General features: G+C 44.5%; 1 pseudogene; it reads left to right on the top strand.

Moving 5' to 3' along the window:
* Positions 1 to 26,872, top strand: part of LOC118369445 (inactive tyrosine-protein kinase 7-like) — a 195,689-nt pseudogene that overhangs the window by 76,805 nt on the left and 92,012 nt on the right.

The raw sequence follows: 26,872 nt of genomic DNA, 5'->3' as shown, positions 1-26,872 counted from the left end.
ACATATAGGACTATGGGCTAGGCTACATGAGGTGTGATACTAACCTTATTAAAACATATAGGCCTATGTAACATATAACATATAGGCCACCGTGCAGGACGTTTTGCATTTGCCAGAGAACACCAAGATTGGCAAATTCGCCACTGGTGCCCTGTGCTCTTCACAGATGAAAGCAGGTTCACACTGAGCACGTGACAGACGTGACAGAGTCTGGAGACGCAGTGGAGAACGTTCTGCTGCCTGCAACATCCTCCAGCATGACCGGTTTGGCGGTGGGTCAGTCATGGTGTGGGGTGGCATTTCTTTGGGGGGGGGGGCGCACAGCCCTCCATGTGCTTGCCAGAGGTAGCCTGACTGCCATTAGGTACCGAGATGAGATCCTCAGACCCAGTGTGAGACCATATGCTGGTGCGGTTGACCCTGGGTTCCTCCTAATGCCAGATAATGCTAGACCTCATGTGGCTGGAGTGTGACAGAAGTTCCTGCAAGACGAAGGCATTGATGCTATGGACTGGCCCGCCCGTTCCCCAGACCTGAATCTAATTGAGCACATCTGGGACATCATGTCTCGCTCCATCCACCAACGCCACGTTGCACCACAGACTGTCCAGGAGTTGGCAGTCCAAACTTGTGAAACATGAGGAGAATGACATTTATATCTATAATTATGCATTTATGTGTTGTACAGATCAGGGACCCATGATGTAATTCTGTTCCCGTAAATCCACTTCACTTACTGTAGTTCAATTTGCAAAGGATTTTTATAACTAAAGGTGCCACGTCATAGCTGAGACCCCATTCTTTCTGGAGACATATTTTTGAATCTTATTTCCGAGCTTATATTGAAGAGTTTAGGGAAAATGTGTTTCGCATAAAAATGACTAAAGTTTGCATCTGCACAGTTCTTCCACTGAATTCGTTTTTGTAAATGTTTCAGAGGAAATTGGGTAATGGGCCTTGAGTAATGGCACATTAATGATTTGACAGGTGGAACAGAAGGTGCATTTTTTTCAGATAAAAATGCAAGCGTTTGACTTTGAGTTAACCCTGTTGTTTATCAGTAGTGCTGATCTACATCTGGAACTTTTTCCTACTGTTTTCTCATTTAACATGAGTACAATCAGCGGGATTCCTGCATCTCTCATTTAACCTCTCTCTGTTATAGGGAGCAATCAATGAATATTGACTGACTAATAAATGTCATAGCGATAATGAATGGGAGAGTATATCAACTATTCATTTGAAATGCCTGTTAGGGATAAAGAGGGTCTTTGGGGTCCGACTGATGCTTCTCTCTCTCTCTCTCCTATCTCTCTCTCTCTCTCTCTCTCTCTCTCTCTCTCTCTCTCTCTCTCTCTCTGTCCTCTCTCTCTCTGTCCTATCTCTCTCTGTCCTATCTCTCTCTGTCCTATCTCTCTCTGTCCTATCTCTCTCTGTCCTATCTCTCTTTGTCCTATCTCTCTCTGTCCTATCTCTCTTTGTCCTATCTCTCTCTGTCCTATCTCTCTCTGTCCTATCTCTCTTTGTCCTATCTCTCTCTGTCCTATCTCTCTCTCTGGCCTATCTCTCTCTGTCCTATCTCTCTCTCTCGCTCTCTCTCTCTCTGTCATATATCTCTGTCCTATCTCTCTCTGTCCTATCTCTCTCTCTCTGTCTCTCTCGCTCTCTCTCTCTCTGTCCTCTCCCTCCCTCCTCTCTCTATCTGCCATTCATCGAGTTTTAAAGCAAATGTTAGACACTCTTTATACTAATCCAAGAAATGCCATCACACAGTGGCATTCACAAATGGGGGCCCGCCTATGGCCGTAGATCTGATTTTACCTCTGGTATTCCAATGACTTGATCACCTGGAAATGTCACATGCCTAATAATGCATAATAAATCAGTACTTTAGTTACCACAATGATATGCATCACATCTTAAACGTGCTGTTCCCACGAATAAACCAGGACTTTTTGGTGGTCTCTTAGATGTGCTTCTTCGTTGTTCTCCAACGAATTTGAAGACAACTGTTGCTACTGTGTATTCTGAGAGGGATTCCTCTCTCCTACATATTGTAGGGAAGCTATTGCCAGATGCTCACAAACACACATGCGTTTACAACCCCCTGTCAGCTTTTATTCTCTTAAAATGCACAATTAGTTCCTTGTGTTTCCCATGCGTCACTCCCTTTTGGATCTTTTCACGGGAGGTTGCTTTGACAAGGTGTATGCTATGAATCAAGGAGTCATAGCATACCCCCAGCTCCTATCTGTTCCACTGGAGGCCTGGCCACATTCATTAGGTCGCAGTCTGACCCCGGCACCTATCTTTTATCCTCCATAGGTTTCTCACACACGTTATTATAGCACTTACGGAAATGCATTTACTGCGTTTACCTAATGATCTCTGAAAGGCCCTCATCAGAATATTTGTCTGCCTTAGCACTATCAAGTTACCTACAAAAAAGCACTTTACAGAAATGCTTAGTTCACCACTTACACAAGACGTTACATGTTATGTTGAGGAACCCCTAACTGTTCACTAGTTGGTAGTTGATTATAAGAAGAAGAAGATGCATTTATTGTCCAATGTACACGGATGTCCAGTAGAAACGTACTCCAGCCCCTCCGAAAGAGACATACACATACAGCGGTTGGAGAGGCTGGAGCAGAGGACTTCTCAGTCCACGTACTGTCACCTTAACAGCCCTACAGCACTTTTACCCCTGTTGCCTTCATCCTCTCATTGGAAAGGAAGTCATTATCATGCCTGTAGAGCCCCACTCAGGTTTAGAGAGCAGGGGGTTCTGGGTAATTAAGCTTTTATGACTGCACAGTGCTGCTTACTCACCGGATCCAGCCAGGCTCTTCTAGGAAGAGAGCCTGCATTGTATGACCGCAGAGCTGCCTGGAAAATGTCTGGCCACCAGGTTTGTTTGATTTGGTCCAGCCAGAGGCAGCATCTACGTGTGTGTGTGTGTGTGTGTGTGTGTGTGTGTGTGTGTGTGTGTGTGTGTGTGTGTGTGTGTGTGTGTGTGTGTGTGTGTGTGTGTGTGTGTGTGTGTGTGTGTGTGTGTGTTTGTGTTTGTGTGTTTGTGTTTGTGTGTGGGTGTGACAGAGACATCAGCCTTAAATCTCCACAGACCCACACTCATCAGTGTCTACCCGTGTTTTCCTCCCGGGTTGTGTTCATTAGGGCATGCAGCGTTTTGCAATGAGAAGTACAAAATGAGCGTTTCATATCGAACAAGTCTGTCCCTGTTGTAGTCGGTTTTCGTCCGTTTGGTGGAATGAACGACCCTGGATTCCTAATAGAAAATGAGGATGGGGAAAACACTTGAGTGCCTCCCTTTCCTCCCCCCGGGGTCTGTATATTGAATGCCATGTCTTGTTTATTTATTGAGCTCCACTATGACCATGCTCCCCTAACAGGCCCGCTCAAATGAAATAACATTTTATTCGTCACATGCTTCATAAACGACAGGTGTGGACTTACTTCCCAACAATGCAGAGAGAAAGAAAATAGAGAAATAACAGAAAAGTCTAAATGCATTATAATAAAAGTAACAATAGGTACACAATGAGTAACGATAACTTGGCTATTTACAAGCAGTACCAGTACCGAGTCGATGTGCAGGGTTAATGGGTAGTTGAGGTAGATATGTACTGTACATATAACTAGTAATAAAGTGTCAGATAGTAAACAATAGCAGCAGCGTATGTGACGAGTCCAAAAAGGGTCAGTGCAGATAGTTTGGGTAGCTGTTTGGTTAACTATTTAACTGACTATTTAGCAGTCTTATGACTTGGGAGTAGAAGCTGTTCAGGGTCCTGTTAGTTCCAGACTTGGTGCGTTGGTAACACTTGCCGTGTGGTAGCAGAGAGAACAGTCTATGACTTGGGTGGCTGGAGTCTTTGACAATTCTTAGGGCCTTCCTCTGACATCGCCTGGTAAAGAGGTCCTGGATGGCAGGGAGATCGGCCCCAGTGGTGTACTGGGCAGTACGCAGGGATGCCGGAAGTGAGCATTCCTTCTCAGGAAAACAATGAATATTGCCTTCTGATCACTTCAATAATTCCATTGGTTGTTGAACATTGCTTATGCCACAGGAGTTAGAGAGGGTTTTTAAGAAAATGCTCCGTACTAATAACGAGGAGGCGGGGGGTGGGGCTGTTTTCCTGCCGGATTGCTACCATGGTGATGTGTAAGGCCTTAGTTGAAAGGGGGAGGTGTGTTGGTGTCATTTGTATGTGAACGGTGTCTGTGCGGGAGAAGTTGGTTGATCTGTCATATTCAGGTTACAGTATGAGGCTCTTATGCATTAGTGGAATGGCGGAACATATTTCACCACGGAGGCTCCTGCAGCTTGATTAGAGGAATATCTAGCCCAGAGCCGAGTGTGCTTGTGCGAGTGTGTGTGAGTTTGTGCGTGTGTGTGTGTGTGCAAACCCTACAGTTAATCTTTCCAAGGAGCTCCATCTCTCTGACAAAACCCATGCCCATTCAGCCATCCTTTCACTCCCAACCCGTCTCTGGTACTAGATCAGTGAGCTAATATTGGTGTGCTCACAGGAATTTAAGTCATTATCTCACTGTTTTTAATTACGCAACTGAAGACATATTAGGTGTTTGTTTGATGTGTATGGCAATAGTCTGACTTTGGATTGACTTCAAATAAGGCTGTACTGGAATAGACAAGCGTACAGGCTGGGGATGTTTTTACCACCCCCCCCCCCCAACCTACCTAGCCTCCTCCAGTCTCCCCTATCCTTTAAGATAGTGCCAGAGTAATGGGTATTACAGACACTCCGCCCTCCCCCTCATCCCCAACAAAAAGCCCAAATGTCTCTCTGAGGCAAAAGATTCGCTGGCAACCAGAATGAGGGAAATGAGGAATTCAGACTCCTCTCTTCCCCAGTTACATACCTCTAGTCCTCTCCTCTTCCTCCCCTTCCTCCCCTTCCTCCCCTTCCTCCCTTCTTTCTACCCTCTTTACTATTCTCTACATTTCTCCGCTGATCTTTCTCCTCCTCCATTCCTTCTCTCTGCTTTGCTATTCTCTATTCTTCCTCCTCTCTTCTTCCTCCCTTCTTTCCTTCCTCCTCTCTACCTGCTTCACACATCTCGCTGTTGGCACACAGATCTGGCCGGAGCTCAGGTGCACACATGAGCCATGTCAGCCTGCAGAGAGCGAGGGGAAAGGGACAGAGACCTAGAGAGACACAAATAACAAATTTGAGGCCAGGACCAGGACGGGCAGCCAAGGATATTCATAGTCCATCTGCTGCCAAACAACACCACTGAGGGGAGCATCAGTTATCACCACCACTGATGCGAGTAGCATCTTCTGCCATTCTGACGACTTATTGCTCTGGTGCCTGATCCCAGCAGCCCGTAGTGTCTCTGACGGTCCCTAGCTGACGGTTAGTTTTGCAGAGCTAATCACAGGTCACAACACTCTGTCTCTGCTTCTTGATGCTGTGTCTTTCCTCTCATCTTCCTTCACTCTCTGTTTAAACCGTTGGCAGTGCTAATCCTCACAGATTGTATTTCAGAGTAGAGCTGGTGCGATAAATCAAAAAATTAACGACACTGACAAAATCAAACCAGTTAATAGTATTGCGGATATTTTGCTGTTATTGTAAATTATGATACATAACCTATAGGGCCTTACTAGAGATAATTGAAGTTTAAAATGTATTTATTTGATTTATTTAATTTCACCTTTATTTAACCAGGTAGGCAAGATCAGAACAAGTTCTCATTTACAATTGCGACCTGGCCAAGATAAAGCAAAGCAGTTCGACACATACAATAACACACAGTTACACATGGAATAAACAAATATACAGTCAATAATAGAGTAGAAAAACAAGTCTATATACAATGTGAGCAAATGAGATGATAAGGGAGGTAAAGGCAAAAAAAGGCCATAGTGGCGAAGTAAATACAATATAGCAAGTAAAACACTGGAATGGTAGTTTTGCAATGGAAGAATGTGCAAAGTAGAAATAGGAATAATGAGGTGCAAAGGAGCAAAATAAATAAAGAAATACAGTAGGGGAAGAGGTAGTTGTTTGGGCTAAATTATAGATGGGCTATGTACAGGTGCAGTAATCTGTGAGCTGCTCTGACAGCTGGTGCTTAAAGCTAGTGAGGGAGATAAGTGTTTCCAGTTTCAGAGATTTTTGTTGTTTGTTCCAGTCATTGGCAGCAGAGAACTGGAATGAGAGGCGGCAAAGGGAGGAATTGGCTTTGGGGGTAACCAGAGATATATACCAGCTGGAGCGCATGCTATGCTATGGTGACCAGCGAGCTGAGATAAGGGGGGACTTTACCTAGCAGGGTCTTGTAGATGACCTGGAGCCAGTGGGTTTGGTGACGAGTATGAAGCGAGGGCCAGCCAACGAGAGCGTACAGGTCGCAGTGTTAGGTAGTATATGGGGCTTTGGTGAGAAAACGGATGGCACCATCCAATTTATTGAGTAGGGTTTTGGAGGCTATTTTGTAAATGACATCGCCGAAGTCGAGGATCGGTAGGATGGTCAGTTTTACAAGGGTATGTTTGGCAGCATGAGTGAAGGATGCTTTGTTGCGAAATAGGAAGCCAATTCTAGATTTTACTTTGGATTGGAGATGTTTGATGTCTGGAAGGAGAGTTTACAGTCTAACCAGACACCTAGGTATTTCGAAATGGTCGGTAATCTGTTTGTTGACTTGGCAGGGTAGGATAGATATAGGTCTGTAGCAGTTTGGGTCAAGAGTGTCCCCCCCTTTGAAGAGGGGGATGACCGCAGCTGCTTTCCAATCTTTGGGAATCTCAGACGACACGAAAGAGAGGTTGAACGGGCTAGTAATAGGGGTTGCAACAATTTGGGCAGATATTTTTTTAGAAAGAAAGGGTCCAGATTGTCTAGCCCGGCTGATTTGTAGGGGTCCAGATTTTGCAGCTCTTTCAGAACATCAGCTGACTGGATTTGGGAGAAGGAGAAATGGGGAAGGCTTGGGCGAGTTGCAGTGGGGGGTGCAGTGCTGTTGACCGGGGTAGGGGTAGCCAGGTAGAAAGCATGGCCAGCTGTAGAAAAATGCTTTTTAAAATTCTCAATTATAGTCCATATATTGGTGGTGACAGAGTTTCCTATCTTCAGTGCAGTGGGCAGCTGGGAGGAGGTTCTCTTATTCTCCATGGACTTTACAGTGTCCCAGAACCTTTTTGAGTTTGTGTTGCAGGAAGCACATTTCTGCTTGAAAAAGCTAGCCTTGGCTTTTCTAACTGCCTGTGTATATTGGTTTCTAACTTCCCTGAAAAGTTGCATATCATGGGGGCTTTTCGATGCTAATGCAGAACTCCACAGGACGTTTTTGTGTTGGTTAAGGGCAGTCAGGTCTGGAGAGAACCAAGGGCTATATCTGTTCCTGGTTCTAAACCTCTTGAATGGGGCATGCTTATTTAAGATGGCGAGGAAGGTATAACAATAAAAAACAGGAATCCTCTACTGACGGGATGAGGTCGATATCCTTCCAGGATACCCGGGCCAGGTCGATTAGACAGGCCTGCTCGCTGAAATGTTTCAGGGAGCGTTTGACAGTGATGAGTGGAGGTCGTTTGACCGCTGACCCATTACGGATGCAGGCAATGAGGCAGTGATCGCTGAGATCTTGGTTGAAAACAGCAGAGGTGTATTTAGAGGGCAAGTTGGTTAGGATGATATCTATGAGGGTGCCTGTGTTTACGGCTTTGGGGTTGTACCTGGTAGGTTCATTGATAATTTGTGTGAGATTGAGGGCATCAAGCTTAGATTGTAGGATGGCTGGGGTGTTAAGCATGTCCCAGTTTAGGTCACCTAGCAGCACGAGCTCTGAAGATACATGGGGGGCAATCAGTTCACATATGGTGTCCAGAGCACAGCTGGGGGCAGAGGGTGGTCTATAGCAGGCGACAACAGTGAGAGACTTGTTTTTAGAGAGGTGGATTTTTAAAAGTAGAAGTTCAAATTGTGTGGGTACAGACCTGGATAATAGGACAGATCTCTGCAGTAGATTGCAACACCACCCCCTTTGGCAGTTCTATCTTGTCTACCAATATTGTAGTTAGGGATGGAGACCTCAGAGTTTTTGGTGGTCTTCCTATGCCAGGATTCAGACACGGCTAGGACATCCGGGTTGGCAGAGTGTGCTAAAGCAGTGAATAAAACACACTTAGGGAGGAAGCTTCTAATGTTAACATGCATGAACCCAAGGCTATTACGATTCCAGAAGCCATCAAAAGAGAGCGCCTGTGGAATAGGAGTGGAGCTAGGCACTGCAGGGCCTGGATTCACCTCTACATCACCAGAGGAACAGAGGAGGAGTAGGATAAGGTTACGGCTAAAATATATGAGTATTGGTTGTCTAGGATGTCCGGAACAGAGAGTAAAAGGAGCAGGTTTCTGGGGGCCATAAAATAGCTTCAAGGTATAATGTACAGACAAAGGTATGGTAGGATGTAAATACAGTTGACCTTAAATAGGTTTGCTAATATTATTTATGTGACAATTGATAGCTACAACATTAAAATTAGTAGCTGTAGTTTTAAGAGTAATATAAAAAAAAAAATTCTAACTCTGGTGCACACTAATGTTATAAACCTGGTGTTCAATTTATCGTTATCGTGATATGGATCCCTCTCCTTCCCTTTCCATACCCCCTATCCTCTCCCTTACTCTGCTTCATCTCAGAGCTGTCATATTACTCATTAAAGTCTACAGTATCTCTGTAGGGGAAGGATTTTAGCGCCACACAAGTTAGATTTCTGGGTTTTTCCCCTAGCACTGGGCCACTTCGGCCTAGATAATCTATCAGCAGTCATATTGATCTTTCAAAGCTACTGTATTTCTGTAGGGGGATGATTTTAGCCTGATACCAGTTGGGTTTCTCCCCCTGAACACTGAATAACTTGGTCTGGAATAACTGTCTGTTTAATGGCCACTGTTTGCATGGACACATAATGCTGATCTCTTCTGTTGTACAGTCTCCTAATCTTCCAGATCCCAATTCTGGAAAAATGTTGGAATGTTGATTATTGTGCCTTTTTATTTTCAGTCTGATATGAAATCTGTGAAGTTAGCCTTCGCTGTAGTCTGAGCTGTTAACACTTTATCATGTAAACAACTTGTAGTAGATTTTGACCGTGTGTACATTGTGTGTGTGTGTGTAGAACAGTCCTCTCTTTGAGCGAGTTCCTGGTTTGTCCCTCGGACGTCACCCGACTGAATCAAGTAAATGTTCAATGACTGATTTCACCTGTGGGTCTTATTCCTACACTTTGCACTTCAAAGTAAGTCTCAGGTCTGTTAAAAACAACCACTGAAAAAAAATGTATTTTTATTGTAGTGATTCAGAAGTAACATTAAAACAGAATAATATGCCCCACCAACATCTGACAACTATACTAAAAACCCAAACTCAAATAGCTGAAATAAGTCAATGAAAGCAATGAGAGAATATATAAATACTGATAATTAAAATAGCAGTGCATGTGGTCAGTACTAAGTGATCATGTAAAATGTAATCATAATGTCATAGAGTAAAGATTTTTACACTATTTTAGCTAAACAGCGTACCACTTACCTTAAAACCTGATACTATATTTAATTACTTTACTTATAATGGTTTGGGATACCTGGGACCATCACGTGACATAAACCTCCAGGGGACCATGACACAATGTCCTAAAAACTTCCCCGGGACAAACCGGGAACTATACAGGGGATTGGGACACAATGTTCTAAAAACGTCCCCAGGACAAACCGGGAACTATACAGGGGATTGGGACACAAGGTCCAAAGAACGTCCCGAAAAACATCAGTGAGATAACGTTGTGACGAAACCCTAAAGGGACCTAATGGGAATGTCGCCGAATGTCCTTAGGACACCCACTGTTTGCTGGGATTACGTTTCTTTTATGCTTTGCAATGGAAAAGGAACATTTGCATTTTTATAGTCCGTTTTCTTCCATTTGGAGCCAAATGAACATGACCCAAATAGTCCTGTAGGCCATGTTTTCCTCCAACTTCGGGAGGAAAAAGAGACGGATGGCAACGACAAACCAGCTCTACTGCACCTGAGTGAATCCTAATCCAGCCTAATCTACTAATTGTCTCTATATTCACTATATACTGTATATACACACACACAGATAGACCGGAGGTAATGGGTTCTTTAATAACACTGTGCAGACACACACACACTCACTCATACAGTGACTGTCACGCACCATATGTAAAATAACACCACAGCCCTCTTTCATGGCCAGGATCAGATACTGTCTGCGAATGGAGTACGGGCATGTTTTTCTCCTGCTCTTTCTCTTTACCTCCTCCCCGACGCCTGGTGCTCCATACTGGGTTGTATAACCTCCTGTCCCTGCATTCCCCTCCTGGATAGCTCATGTTCGGTTTTCCAGGGCTACCGACTGTGTTGCGTGGCACTCTAGTGGGATGCATTAGGCTGCCGTCGCTTCAGCACTCAGCCTTTTTATGAGTGGGTGTTGAAAACCGTTGAGAGCTCACTGTGCACCGACATCTCTATTTTAGATAGGCTGTGACAGACTTATGAGGGGAAGTGGAGAGGGATGGAGAGATTGAGGTAGGACGATGAGCGATGACGCCACTCACGTCTCTCCTATATCTCTCATACTGCATGGTACCCTTGGCGGGTCAGTCACTTGCAACAGGAAAATCGCAAATGCCACTCAGTTCTCCAGAATAGCACTGTCCATGGCTCTCCAGGGGGTGGTACGGGCAGTGTCAAAAGAAGGCCAAGAGGATCGTTGAAACCGGAAAGGGTTGAGCCTTGGGGGGGGGTCTGCTAATCTAATATACGGTTTTAATATGTTCATACCATTGATCATTTCGCTATTTGATTTCAAATGTTAGGACCCCTGTGCGTATAAAAGCAAAATCATCAAATATTAGTTAGCCTGGTGGTTAGAGCGTTGGATTTGCAACCGAAAGGTTGATTTCGTCGTTCTGCCCCCTGGACAAGGCAGTTAACCCAGTGCTCCTAGGCCGTCATTGAAAATAAGAGTTTGTTCTTAACTGACTTAGCCTAGTTAAATAAAGGTAAAATTAAAATAAAAAATGGAATTTGGCCTTCACTACTACAGCCCATAGAAACACATTGACTAAGACATTCATAAATGTGAAACAAGACAGTCAAAAAAGAAATCAGGAGGAATAAGGTTTTGAAGTGTCCGTCCTATACAGTGCATTCGGAAAGTATTCAGACCCCTTGACTTTTTCCACATTTTGTTAGGTTACGGCCTTCTAAAATGTATTAAATCGTTTCCCCCCCATAATGATTCAATTGTTTTCCCTCCCCATTTTTCAGTCTACACACAATACCCAATAATGACAAAGCAAAAACAGGTTTTTATACATTTTTGCTAATTTATAAAAAATTGAAAACTATCACATTTACATAAGTATTCAGACCCTTTACTCTGTACTTTGTTGAAGCACCTTTGGCATTGATTACAGCCTTGAGTCTTTTTGGGAATGACGTTACAAGCTTGGCACACCTATATTTGGGGAGTTTCTCCCATTCTTCTCTGCAGATCCTCTCAAGCTCTGTCAGGTTGGATGGGGAGCGTTTGCTGCACAGGTATTTTCAGGACTCTCCAGAGATGTTTTATCGGGTTCAAGTCCGGCGCTGGCTGGGCCACTCAAGGACATTCAGAGACTTGTCCCAAAGCCACTCCTGCATTGTATTGGCTGTGTGCTTAGGGTCATTGTCCTGTTGGAAGGTGAACCTTCGTCCCAGTCTGAGGTCCTGAGCGCTCTGGAGCAGGTCTTCATCTAGGATCTCTCAGTACTTTGCTCTGTTTATATTTCCCCCCGATCCTGACTAGTCTCCCAGTTCCTGCCACTGAAAAACATCCCCATAGCATGATGCTGCCACCACCATGCTTCACCGTAGGGTTGGTTCCAGGTTTCATTCAGACGTGGCACTTGGCATTCAGCCAAATTGTTCAATCTTGGTTTCATTAGAACAGAGAATCTTGTTTCTCATGGTCTGATAGTCTTTTAGGTGCCTTTTGGCAAACTCCAAGTGGGCTGTCATGTGCCTTTTACTGAGGAGTGGCTTCTGTCTGGCCACTCTACTGTAAAGGTCTGATTGGTGGAGTGCAGCAGAGATTCCCCCATCTCCACAGAGGAACTCTGGAGCTCTGTTAGAGTGACCATCGGGTGCTTGGACACCTCCCTGGCCAAGGCCCTTCTCCCCCGATTGCTCAGTTTGGCCGGGTAGCCAGCTCTAGGAAGAGTCTTGGTGGTTCCAAACTTCTTCCATTTAAGAATGATGGAGGCCGCTGTGTTCTTGGGGACCTTCAATGCTTGCAGACATTTTTTGCTGCCCTTCCCCAGATCTGTGCCTCGACACATTCCTGTCTCGGAGCTCTACAGAAATTTCCTTTGACCTCAAGGCTTGGTCTTTGCTCTGACGTGCACTGTCAACTGTGGGACATTATATAGACAGGTGTGTGCCTTTCCAAATCATGTCCAATCAATTGAGTTTACCACAGATCGACTCCAATCAAGTTGTAGAAACATCTCAAGCATGATCAATGGAAACAGGATGCACCTGAGCTCAATTTCGAGTCTCATAGCAAAGGATCTGAATACTTATGTAAATAAGATAGTCCTGTTTTTTATTTCTAAAAAACATGTATTTTTTATTTTTATAAAAACCTGTTGTTTTTATACTTCCTCATTATGGGGTATTGTGTGTAGGAAAAAAATGAATACGGCTGTAACATAACAAAATGTGGAAACCGTCAAGGGGTCTGAATACTTTCCGAAGCACTGTGTCTACTGCTGTACGTCAATTTGTTATTAGTTGATCTTGTGTAAATTCTCCCAGTGTTCATACGTATATATTGCATTTGACTACTGAAGCAGTGCAATTTGAGATTCGTCCCACCATTCTTGATTTCACGTGTTTTTTTGTTTGCCTTTACACTTGAATTGTTTTACATTTGACCGCATTGTTAGGAGCTGGTAACGTAAGCATTTCGCTGCACCCCCTATTTTTTATTTTTATTTAAATTTTTTTATTTATTTTTTTTACCTTTATTTAACCAGGCAAGTCAGTTAAGAACATATTCTTATTTTCAATGACAGCCTGGGAACAGTGGGTTAACTGCCTGTTCAGGGGCAGAACGACAGATTTGTACCTTGTCAGCTCGGGGGTTTGAACTCGCAACCTTCCGGTTACTACTCCAACGCTCTAACCACTAGGCTACGCTGCCGCCCCTATAACACCCGCTAAACTATGTATGCGACCAATAAAACTTTGATTTGATATGTTAGGTACAGTATGGAGGTTGAATGCGTTCTGTATTTGTATGGCTGCAATGCAGGCTAACATGTTTGGGGAAGATTCTCAAATCCTCTCTTCTCATTTGTGTCATCTTGCCTGAAGCAAAAGTCATATTTTGTCCTGCATCAATAATGTGTGAGGCGCCTTTTGAGTACTCAGCCAATGAATGATGCCGTGCTTCCCTTCCTCCTGACCCTGTTGGATAGATAGTTAGATAGATCTCCCATGGAGTCCCCCATGGTTCAGCCAGGCTGGGAGGGAGCTCCTGTCCACGTCCCTGGTGTGGGCCTTGGTAATGAGGCTATAATGAGGCTAGTCTGGGTGGCTATTAAAGCTCACTCAGAGGAACACACACACACTCAAGTTTTTAGTAAAGTTTTGAAAAGCAACATTTTCATTTGATGTTTACTCAATGGTGAAAGCTATTCCACGGTACCGTTCGGTTACTGCATGATTGAGTGGAACAGAACAGAATAGAATGCTCTGTGATCCATCGGGTCTCATTGAGGACGGAGAAGAGAGGAGACGATGGTCCACGGATGAACAGAAAAAAGGGAATGAAGGATTTGGTTGCCATGCCAATGTTGCCTAGCGATACCGCCGGGGGTCTTGGTTAGTGTTTGTCTTCGTGCTCGTTCCCTGCTGTCAGTGGAACAATGAGAAATGGCAGTAAATTGATAGTGATCTCAATTGGTGGTACATTGTAATGACCCTGGCCATGCCTCAACACTGGAGCTGCAGCGCTGCCTTTCAGAGTGCAGCCCCTCGATGTAGCAATTACCTGCTCAATAAGAGCAATGATTGAATTAGACTGGAGGGGATTGCATAGCAGTATTTCAACCAGCGCTCATTTCAACCAGCAGGTTTGGTTCTCCTTCCTTGGAGCATCATTTTCAATTTGAGACATTGAAATGAACATGTCGGGGAATATGTGGGTTTGTAATGTAGTATGATGAAAAATACATGAAAGAACCTGGTGTTGGATAGCCTCTAAATCAGGGATGGACAACTGGAGGCCTTGTAGGCCCGCGGATATCTTTTTTTAAAGAACTCGTGGTCTCAGCTTACTGTTGAGAGTTAGAATAGTATAATTTGACCACCCCTGCTCGAAATGGATAGTCTCTACTCAGTGAGCACCAGTGAACACCTGGGCTGTATCTGAAAATATGAACTAGCTGCCAAATCCTTGTTCCTCTGTCCTTGTTTCCTCCAATTTCTTACCTCCCTCTCCTATTGAAAGAGAGGATCCAAGGTCCCTCCTCCAGATGTCCTCAACCAATGAGCTTATAAAGGCAAGGAAGGAATTAGAGAAAACAAGGATAGAAGAGGCTTTTTGCGGGCCACTTTTTCAGATACAGCCCTTAGTCGTGACTGTGAGGGCCAGTCCTCTGCTCGTACACTTGAGCTTTTCTCCTGGGCTTGGTTTGATCTGGCTCGAGGTTGATAGCAGTCTGTGTTTGAACAGACCATACCGTGTAGACTGTGGTGGACCATACTCTCAGTCACTGGCGTGAAGATGACTGAGTAGAGAATGGAGTCTGGAGTTGACTTTAGACCATAATGACAAAGGTTGGTCTGTGTCCGCCCTTTGTAACTTTCGTTCTCAACCCTCAAATGAGAGCTTGTGTTGTGTGAGCTCTATATTCTGTCGATTTGGGAGGAGATGCGGAACGGCACAGCATGGTATTTCCCATGCGATCTCACTCAAACACGTACTCTCTTGCTAAAAAATACTCTGAAATGAAGCATCAAATGCTTCACCAAATAACTTCCTCGTCGAGATGACAGAAGCATCTGTGGTGACGACTTCTCCAAACTTTGCTGACTTATACTTAGTTTCCCGCCCGAGTCATGTCTCAACAATGGAAATGTGCATTTTAACTGGTGCTCTTAAAGGTTTGTCCAATGTTGTGACAAAGTCACGTACGGGTTGTCAAAGGCCCACAACTTCGAGTCAACATTGAGACACCGTCGTGTGGTGGATTTGTGTTTGCTGGCATGAGTCATGCTTCCCAACTATAAGTCATATTCACAACAGAGCTTTGGCGTCTGAGTTTTCAGTCTTTTCTGTTGGCCATGGGAATGTTTCCCAGGTTGTGACCCTGCTGTAGAGGAATCCCTACCCAATCCCATTTGGAACCCTGGGACATCAGTTCAGCCAGTGGAAAAACAAAGCATTGCGATCCATATCTTCCCAAAGTCTGTTTTCTTCAGTGTTATGGCTTGAAGGGATGGATAGGCCTTTGGCTTAGGAATTGGTGTCCTCTTTCTCTGTTCTTCAGTTGTTATCACCTTTGCTTGATAAAGGGAAGCCACACGCACTTACGCAAGCAGCGGACACGCACACACATACGCACCACTCACACACAAGGTGATGACAAACCACTGGAGAGCCCGTCAGTGGAAGGACTGTGTTGCGTTTTCTTCCTTTCATTCTTGCCTCATTCCCATTTCTTTCCTTGACATCTCCGTCTACAAAGAACTAGTGATGAAGACGTCATGCTTGGAAACAGAGTGTGGGGGATTTTAGTTGTCTTTAGTATGTACTGTGTTCAATCTTTCTAATCGAGTACAACTAAGGGATACTTCCAGCCGTGCCATTAGTCAGAGACAAAGATAGATAGTGATGCGTATTGGCACACATTGCCAGTGCATTACAGTTATCTTATCAATGTTAGTAGGTCAATATTTCATATCATGCATTGCTAACAAATCAAATTTTGACCATGTCCTGTCGAAATCTTCTTGAGATTTGCTTTCAGAAAGCTAAAGGCATCTGATGTTTACTCAATGGTGAAATCTGTTCCACAGTACCATTCATTTATACCTTTCCACTACCATTCCCTCCACCCACAGCCACAGAATGTGCTCTTACCTCCCATTCCTTCCACCTCCTGGTTAGTTGGAATGCTAATCTCGTTAGTCAAGCACTCCAGAGCAAGCGGGCAGGAATTTGCGGTGATTGCTAAATTGCGTAGGACATAAAATGTTTAACTGCGTTGTGACTGCTGCCGCTAGCCCTGTGCTGCTGGGTTAATGGGCCACTTAGACTAGACTGTGTTAGTCTGGCTGGGGATGACGTCACAGCATGCGTCAAACACTCGTCTCTCACGTGCCTGCTTTATAAGGATTTTATAGAGGTAAACCTACATTACATTCAAGGGTTTTAAATTCTAGATGTCAGCTCGGTGCCTTGATAAGGTTTACTTGAAAATAGGCGCAGTACATGTTAGATGTACAGATACAGATAAGTGGGTTTTCCATTAGGATACTGAACCATACCATGCTGAAGCTTGTGCAGATGCACTTCTTTTTTCATTAGCCTCTGAGATCAGTTTTGGTTCCCATTTAAAAGTGAACCTGTACGATACAGTACGGTGCAGTACACATATGGAGAATAAATAGATTATTATATGACCTTAACAACAAATTAACGTTTACAAAATTGTTATTTGATTATCGCCCCGCCCCCCCCCCCCTCAAAAAATACCCATGCTCCCTTTCTGTTTTGAGGTGCCTGTCAATCAGGATGAAGCTATTAATAATTTGAAACTGTACTCCGTTTGCAGTCTGTGTTCCAGTGTAGTTTAGAGTCTTGCTGCTTCCCTCTAATTGGGTTATGTGGAGTTGGAGGCCGGGCCGACAGACTGTATAGAAGAGATCGACAGTCACAGGTGGAGAAGTGCAGAGGACGATGGTTGTTTCAGACAGACTTGTCTGTTTCTCAGCTCTTGGACATGCGTCATGTATGATGTCCCTCTGTCTAAACATACTACACACAGGTAGTGTCACCGGTTCTGTACAGTGCCGGGTGGTGGTGTGTAAAGTATGTGTGTGTGTGTGTGTGTGTGTGTGTGTGTGTGTGTGTGTGTGTGTGTGTGTGTGTGTGTGTGTGTGTGTGTGTGTGTGTGTGTGTGTGTGTGTGTGTGTGTGTGTGTGTGCGCGCGCGTGCGTGTGTGTGTGAAGCTCTATCAGCTGCCTCAGACATGCTCCTGATCTCTGTCCTCACCCTGGCCTCAAATGACTCTTTTGGTGAAAGTTTCAGATACCATCTCTCCTGTCTTTTGTCTGGCTCTCTGGGAGGAGAAGAGAGAAAGTGTTTGGAGAGGAGAAGAGGAGAGGAGAGAAAGTGTGGGGAGGAGGAGTGAAAGTGTGGGGAGGAGGAGAGGAGAGAAAGTGTGGGGAGGAGGAGTGAAAGTGTGGGGAGGAGGAGAGGAGAGAAAGTGTTTGGAGAGGAGAAGAGGAGGCAGGAGAAAGTGCCACCACACCGTTGAGTCCGTTGAGACTCACCCATTTTCACGCTAAATTGAACATGAGACAGCACAGCCTCCGCCTGTTACCTCCCCTCTGTAGAATACATCAGACACTGCATGTCTATGACCTTTCACTTTTATTGAGAATGCTCAACCAAGACAAAATCAGATTAAGAGGGAAGCAGTCAAAAAAGCAAAACTCATGATTACAGAATGCCAGTCAAGTCTACCCTGGCCAGCCAGCCACTGGCTGCCAACCAGATCCCAAAACAACATGGCAGAACTAACTGGCTGCCCCAGTGCTGCTCTGCATTGTGTGTGTGCCAGGATCTCTGTGTGCATGATGTTTTCCTTTTAAAGATCAAACAGACGCTCACTTATCTGATTAATTATCCTTTTCCTGCCACTTTCAAGGAGACGGTTGGAGTACTCCAAGCTACGTTTGGGTTTCCCTTTCATCCCTGTACTGTTACAATATGGCAGTTTTGTGACGAGGGAATTTGATTAAATTCACCCGTTTCTCTGTGGAACAGTTTGGCTGAGAGAGGAAATAAGGCAGGTTGATGTCCACATATCTCTGGTTCTGCCTGTCATGATCCTGACACTCCAACACTAGACTCCGTATTACCTGACAGCTAGTCGGAAAGAGCTAGGAACATAGTGGGGGCATAGCTGAGTTTAATAGATCCCTACTGCAGGGATATTCAGGAGGAGAATCACCTCTGCAGGATTTCTTTTACAGCAGTTTCTCTCTCTCGCTCTCTCTCTCTCTCTCTCTCTCTCTCTCTCTCATACTGCGTCATTCTCTTCCTTATTTTTAGGGAGTAATTGAAATACATTGGTAATATGAGCGTATTTATATGAAATCTGTTAATATCGCATGACTTTATTTTCATTTGGTTGTGTGCGTTAGTGTATTCTCATTCTCTTCTTTTCCTATCATTTCTAAGCTTCTTTGAATTGACTTGTATCAGCGCTTGGCCTTTCTCTGCAGGAGACACTCCTCTGAGGCAGTTTGCAACCCCGCAGCCTGCATCTCTGTAGATAAGATGTGTCACCTGATCAACAGATTAGCCTCTGTCTGTCACATCTGTGAATAGGCACCATTGCCTTATACTATAGGCTTGATTTTTTGCCTTTGTTGAGTCTGGTGAAGTTGCATTAATGGGCAAATGAATCTTACATGAACAAAAACAAATCAAAAGCACATCTTTGAATGAAGGGTATTTTGTCAATGTTTATCATGTTTAATTGAGGGCTACAATATGGTATTCATCAGATAGTTGAACATTCTCTGCCCCCTCCCTCCCCCATCCTCCCTTTATTAGACTTTAGTAGGTATGAGAAAATAAACCTGCCACAGCCATCCCCTCTCCTCTATCTCCTTTTATCTCTGTGTCCCTCTCTCCCTCTCTCTCTTTGAAGGGCCCAGTCAAGGGGTGTAAATAGCTTTTGGTTATCTCAGGGAAATGTCACGTTGAGTGGAAACAGAGACATCTCTCTCTCCTCCATTCTTTAGATAATGACACATGGACAATTATGGGCTTTAAAAAAATTGTATTTTGGTCTGTTGGTGTGAAAATGATTGATCAAATCTACAGCGGGGTTCAAGATTTTTGACACCTGTCACGGTTCCCTCCGGAACTTTCATTACGCACACCTGTCCCCACTGATTAGTACTTAATACTTAAGTGTGCCCTTTTGGTTTCCATTGGGCTATCGATTATTGTTACAATGTCTGTTGGTGAATGTGAGTACGTGTGCTGTGTGTTTTGGCTTTGTGAATTGCTCAGATGATTACGGGTCTCGTCCCGTGTGTTAATCATTGTGCGCTTGCGTTATTTATTCGAGGTACTCCTCGCTCTTTTGTTTGGGTTTCAACCCTGTGTTTTGATTAGTGTTGGTTTGGTCTTCATCCCCGTGCCTTTACATGGCACGCCGTAATTTGGGTGTTCTAAAAAAAAATTATTATGCATTCCTGCATCAGTCTCCCGGCTCAATGATACCAGTTTGACAACACCCTTGATTAAGATAAGCAAAAATGACTGCAAAAAATGTATAATTCAAATACTTATCTTATTTTATAATGCTAATACAATTGCTCAAAATCGATTTTGTTTAACAAGTAATATATTTTTTCTCTCTCAAAAAGGTAGGGGTGAAAATGATTGACACCTCTGTTTTCAATACATTTTAATACATCACCTTGCGAGGATACTGGCAAAGAGCCTTTTTCTCCAATTATTTTTGAGTTGGAGAACACAATGGGAGGGATCTTAGACCATTCCTCCATACGGAATCCTTTCAGATCCTTGATGTCCTTAGTCTGCACTTATGGACTACCTATTGAAAACCACAGGAAGAATTTCACATCGGGAGACAGATGGCCGTTGCAAAATGTAGATTTTGTGGCCAATTAACCATTTCTTTGTAGATTTTGAAGTGTGCTCGGGGTTATTGTCTAAAATGTCCTGGTACTGGGTAAAGTTCATGATGCCATTGACCTTTAACAAGGGCCCCAGGACCAGTGGAAGCAAAATAGCCCCATAACATTAAAGATCCACCACCATATTTTACAGTAGGTATGGGGTTCTTTTCTGCTCATGCTTTCTCATTTCGACGCCAAACCCTCCACCGGTGTGCGTGACAAAGAACTCTATTTTCATGTCACTCAACAAATGTAAATGCCTGGAGTTTTGCTTAACGGCATTGTCACTTGGATTGGAGCCTTTTTACATTTGTTGGCCCTGAGGCCACATCTTTTCCCCAATAAACATGCACATACTGTGTCTTCGGAAAGGATTCACACCCCCTTTTCCCACATTTTAGTATGCAACAGCCTGAATTTAAAATGTATTAAATCTAGATTTTGGGTCACTAATCTACTTAAAAAAAAAAAGTTATACTCAAAGCTGAAATGTCTTGTGTCAATAAGTATTAAACCCGTTGTTATGGCAAGCAAAATAAGTTCAGGAGTAAAAATGTGCTCAACAAACAAATCGCATAAGTTACAAGGACTTATTTCGTGTTCAGTAATAGTGGTTAACATGGTTTTTGAATAACTGCCCCATCTCTGCACCCCACAATCGAATAGTGAATTTCAAGAACAGATTCAACCACAAATACCAGGGATGTTTTTCAGTGCCTTGCAAAGAAAGACACTGATTGGCAGATGTCTAAAAATATAGCAGACACTAAATATCCCTTTGAGCACGGTGAAGTTATTAATTAGGCTTAGGATGGTGGACGGCTGAGCATCGGAGAGTGTCAGTGCCCGAATGGGAGTCTCTGGAGGAGTGCAAGGAGGGATACCGCAGAGAGGTTTTGGCTAGGAGTATGCTGCAGTGCAGCCGTTTGGAAGAGCGTGATACCAGTCCGGTGCCATCTGCGCCGGCTCCACGCACCAGGTCTCCAGTGTGCCTCTAGCCCGGAGCGTCCTGTGCCGGTTCCTCGCACTCGCCCTGAAGAGCGGGTCATCAGTCCGGTGCCATCTGTGCCAGCTCCCCGCACTCACCCTGAAGAGCCAGAGACCGTCAGGGAGGCAATGGAGAAGTTGGGAGAGAGCGAGAGGAGAGAGATGTTATGGAGGTGTGTTCTGCACATCATTCAACCTGAGGATCCTGTCAGCAGTCTGGTGAGTCCTGGGCCAGCTCCCTGCACCCTCCCGGAAGTGCGTGTCACCAGTCCGGTGCCACCTGTACCGGCTCCACGCACCAGGCCTCCAGTATGCCTCCCCAGTCCGGTACGTCCTCTGCCAGCTCCCCGCACTCGCCCTGAAGTGCGTGTCACCAGTCTGGTGCCACCTGTGCCGGCTCCACGCACCAGGCCTCCAGTGTGCCTCCCCAGTCCGGTACGTCCTGTGCCAGCTCCATGCACTCGACCTGAGGAGTGTGTCATCAGTCCGGTGCAACCTGCGCCGGCTCCACGCACCAGGCCTCCAGTATGCCTCCCCAGTCCGGTACGTCCTGTGCCAGGTCCCCGCACTCGCCCTGAAGTGCGTGTCACCAGTCTGGTGCCACCTGTGCCGGCTCCACGCACCAGGCCTCCAGTGTGCCTCCCCAGTCCGGTACGTCCTGTGCCAGGTCCCCGCACTCGCCCTGAAGTGCGTGTCACCAGTCTGGTGCCACCTGTGCCGGCTCCACGCACCAGGCCTCCAGTGTGCCTCCCCAGTCTGGTACGTCCTGTGTCAGCTCCATGCACTCGACCTGAGGAGTGTGTCATCAGTCCGGTGCAACCTGCGCTGATGCCCAGTCCAAGCACGGTGTCCAGTCCCGCTCCCTGGCAGGAGCCTTCCTCTGCGCCGGTGCCCAGTCCGGGCGCGGCATCCAGCCCAACTCCATGGCCGGATCCATGGTCTGGGCGGCGGGCTACGACCCGCGCCGGAGCCGCCACCGACACTAGTCACCCCCCTATGCTCCCCATTTGGTTTCAGGTTTAGCGGTCGGAGTCCACACCTTTGGGAGGGGGGGGTACTGTCACGCCCTGACAGTAGAGAGCCCTTGGTTCTCTACGGTGTTTAGGTCAGAGCGTGACTAGGGGGGTGTTCTAGGCATTTTATTTCTATGTTGGTGAGTTGTATGGTTCTCAATTAGAGGCAGCTGGTAATTGTTGCCTCTAATTGGGGATCATATTTAGGAAGCCCTTTCTCCCACCTGCTTTGTTTTGTTGAGTGCTGATGTGCCCTCTGTGCTTAACTTTCATGATATGTTTATTGTTTTTTGTTCAAGTTTCACGGTAATAAATATGTGGAACCCTTGGTCCGTCCTTCAAAACGATCGTGACAACAACAATACAGGTATCCTTGGGGCGGCAGGGTAGCCTAGTGGTTAGAGAGTTGGTTGGACTAGTAACCGGAAGGTTGCAAGTTCAAACCCCCGACCTGACAAGGTACAAATCTGTCATTCTGCCCCTGAACAGGCAGTTAACCCACTGTTCCTAGGCCGTCATTGAAAATAAGAATTTGTTCTTAACTAACTTGCCTAGTTAAATAAAGGTAAAATAAAATAAATCCTTCCTGACTCAGTTGCGGGAGAGGAAGGAAACCACTCAGGGATTTCACCATGAGAACAATAGGGATTTTAAATCAGTAAGATTATTGTTATATGAGAACTGAGGATGGATCAACAACATTGTAGTTACTCCACAATACTAACCTAAATGACAGAGTGAAAAGGAAGCCTTTACAGAATAAAAAATATTCCAAAACGCACCCTTTTTGCAACACGGCACTTAAGTAATACTGCAAAGAAATTTTGCAAAGAAATAACTTTTTGAATACAAAGCCTTATATTTGGGGCAAATTCAACACAATACATTACTGTGAGCTTGAAGTATTTTTAAAATAATAATGGGGAAAATATTGTACAATCCAGGTGTGCAACATTCTTAAAAATACTTACCCAACAAGAATCAAATCTACAATCGCACCAAAGTGGCGCAGCGGTCTAAGGCACTGCCGTGATCGTGAGTCCCATAGGGTGGTGCACAGGTGGCCCAGCTTCGTCCGGGTTAGGGCCGGGGTAAACCGCCATTGTAAATAAGAATTTGTTCTTAACTAACTTGCCTAGTTAAATAAATATATATATATATATTTTTAAACAGGCGCTTCTACAAAATATTGACTCAGGGGTGTGAATACTTATGTAAATTAGATATTTATGTATTTCATTGTCAATACATTTGCAAACATTTCTTAACATGTTTTCACTTTGTCGTCAGCAAACTTAATGAAGTATGAGGTATTGTGTGTCGATTTTTAAATGTGTAATTAATCCATTTTGAATTCAGGCTGTAACACAACAAAATGTGCAATATGTCAAGGGGTATGAATGCTTTCTGAAGACACTGTACATCAGTGTAGTGGTTAGTATATTAATGAAAGGTTAACCTACTGTACCACCTTTTCATGATAGGCTACTCCTCTTGGCTGAGGTAGAGCCTCTCCCTGAGAAATAAGAGAAGACCATTGAAATACAGTGCCTAGTGAAAGTCTACACACCCCGCATTCTAGTGTGTCTTTGGCATTGCAATTTGTGTGATTGTCTCACTAAAATATAAAACTATCCCAAGGTGTCACGTTCGTCATAACGAGGAGACCAAGGCTCAGCGTGATAAGAATACATACTTCTTTTAATGAAGAATAAACACTGAACAAACTATACAAAACAACCGTGACGCTATGAGACACGAGTACTGACAGGCAACTACACATAGACAATAACCCACAAAACCAAACATCTCTATTTCTTGAACCGTGTTGTTGGTTAAGTAAGCATTCGGCGCATATGACAAATTCAATTGGATTTGATTTGAATATTGCTGTCCATCACTGATTCCCAACCAAGTTTACTGAGCTTGAACAATTTTGACAAAAACAATGGACATGTGTATTTTGCCCTAATGGTTGTGCAAGGTTGGTAGAATATAATTCACAGCTGAGCTGTAATGGCTGCCAAAGGTGATTCTATCAAGTATTCATTTTAGGCTGTGAAGACATACACTGTCAATACATTCTCTTTTGTTATTTATTTTTGTGGAAAATGTTGTATACTTTTTCTTTCACTTTTAAAATGTGGAGTAGGTTGGTAGGAACAAACAAAAAAAATGTAAATCCCTTTTTTTATTGAATTTTAAGGCAGCAAAATGTGAAGCCTGTGCAGGGGGTGTGTAGACGTTCACTGGCGACTGTATAATAGAATAACAATTCTATTTCTAGACTATATTGATATTCTATTCATTATATTTTTATGGAGGAGACCCCCTCACTCACTGGGCCAGCAGCACACCACCCTGCATCCCACTGCTGGCTTGCTTCTGAAGCTAAGCAGGGTCTTGGTTGGTCCCTGGATGGGAGACCAGATGCTTCCGGAAGCTGTCTTTTGGATGGGATGTTAAACGGATGTCCTGACTCTCTGTGTTCAGAGATGGCCCATGGCACTTATCGTCAGAGAAGGGGTGTTAACTTCGGAGTCCTGGCTAAATTCCCAATCTGTCTCTCAGTCACCTAATCATCCCCAGTTTACAATTGGCTCTTTCATCCCCCCTCCTCTCCCCTGTAACTATTCCCCAGGTTGTTGCTGTAAATGAGAATGTGTTCTCAGTCAACTAGCCTAGTGTAGCCTAGTGGTTAGAGCGTTGGACTAGTAACCGAAAGGTTGCAAGTTCGAATCCCCGAGCTGACAAGGTACAAATCTGTTGTTCTGCCCCTGAACAGTTAACCCACTGTTCCTAGGCCGTCATTGAAAATAAGAATTTGTTCTTAACTGACTTGCCTAGTAAAATAAAGGTAAAAAAAAAAAAAAAAAACTTACCTGGTTAAATAAACTAAATTAACTCTGCTTCAGTCACTCTGTATACAAGGTAACTCTAGCAGCCCTGTCACCTTACTAGGTGTTCCCACTTCTTCCACCTTCCCCCACCAACTAGTGGACTTGGCAGTGCTCACCTGTGTTTTTTTTCTGCCTCCCACGGCCAGCTGCAAGGAGACAAAGGCCGGACTGAGGGGAGATGAGGGAGGCCAGGTGAGGAGGTGGGGATGGGATGGGAGATTACCTCAGCTCATCTTGATTTAATCCTCCTGAAAGATTCTCCTTGGCTTCAACCCTGACAGAAGCATTATAGAGGCCGCATTGCAGCTCACGCTGGGGCAACTTTAAACAGCAGCCTGTTATATGCTGAAGAGAAATATAAACACAACATGCAACAGTTTCTAAGATTTTACTGAGTTGAAAGGAAATCAGTCAATTGAAATAAAATCTATGGTTTTCACATAGGAATACAGATCACATATAAGCAAAGTTACTTAATCATCTCGCATCGGACCAATACAAAAGCCCTTTAACCCACATGAGCCCAGTCCATGATGAACAGAGAAACCACACACACACTCAACTAGGTGTATTTTAAGTTTACGTCAACTCTGCCAGTGGACCTTTCACTTTGATAATACACTTTGCCACAGACCATGACGTGAAAACTCATAACAACACTCGGTGGGACATGATTTAGTGTAGGCCTACTGAGAGGCCTGGGTTGCATCCCAAATGGCACTCTATTCCCTACGTAGTGCACTTATTTTGACCAGAGCCCTGTAAAATGCCACCCGCCCCATCCCTTATTTCTCACTGTTAGTCCTATGGTCAAATTTAGTCTGTCACATTTTGATATAGGTCAACTGTGGACAAGCCTTGTATTTATTCCCATCCTTTTCACTGCTCCTCAAATCATGGAGACATTAGTAAATAGGGCTGAAAATATTTCTCTACAGTGCTGGGAGTTAAGTGCGTGTGTGCTCACGGTATGTCTGTGAGCTGATGGAACATGACCGTGAGGAAGGAGAGGATGTGTGTCAGAAGTCTCTCTTTCCTTCTCCCTCTGTTCTCATGAAACACAGCTCTTTCATGAGACAAGCCTGTACTGCAGAAGAAGAAAAAAACATATAGAAAGGGCTTGAATTATTTGTCCAATACATTCGGGAATGAGAATCTACTTTTCTTGGCTGTCATTATCCTTACAACATTTTAGCAATACATTTCAGTTTTCAATTCAGCTGTCCGTTTCCTGACAATGTTTATTCACTGGATTAAGACCTACTATTAAACAACATTTAAATGTCTTGAATGACTCGAATCAAACCTTTTAATGGCTTCATTGCTCAAGACCAAATTTTGTTGTGGTACAATGGTGACTAATGGAAACGGCAATAAAATGTTACTATTGTGGTCAGTGGTAACCTAATTTCAACATTATCTCTCTCTCCCTCCCCACATTGTCCCTCCCCTCCCCATCTCTCCTCTATTTCCCTCAGTTCTTTGCATCCATGCAGCACCTATCCAGTTCACCAAGGAGCCCAAATCCCAGGATGCATTGCATGGCCGCAGTGCCATGCTCCGCTGTGAGGTCAGCGACCCAGCAGACATCCAGTATGGCTGGCTAAACAACGGTCAGCCTCTGGATGACACCGAGAGGCGGTTCCGCGAGGTCAGCAACCTCAAGTTCACGGCGGTGGACCGGAGAGTGGACGCTGGCAACTTTGAGTGCGTGGCCACCAACACGGTCACAGGAGAGGAGGCCCACTCTACTAACGCTTCTTTCAACATCAAGTGTGAGTGTTACTACATGTCCCCTACACTTGGGGTTGTGTTCCTTGAGGTGGAACATTCGGAATAGATGTTAAATGTTGCAGATACAAAATGTATGAATATAGTTGACATGGTGCCCGGGTCATCATGACAGAAAATCATATCTGTTACAAAAAATGCATTTCTATCCAACCGTTT

The sequence above is a fragment of the Oncorhynchus keta genome, chromosome 36 (genome assembly GCF_023373465.1).
Source record: "Oncorhynchus keta strain PuntledgeMale-10-30-2019 chromosome 36, Oket_V2, whole genome shotgun sequence".
Lineage (NCBI taxonomy): Eukaryota > Metazoa > Chordata > Actinopteri > Salmoniformes > Salmonidae > Oncorhynchus > Oncorhynchus keta.
This window is presented reverse-complemented; position numbering and strand designations above follow the sequence as displayed.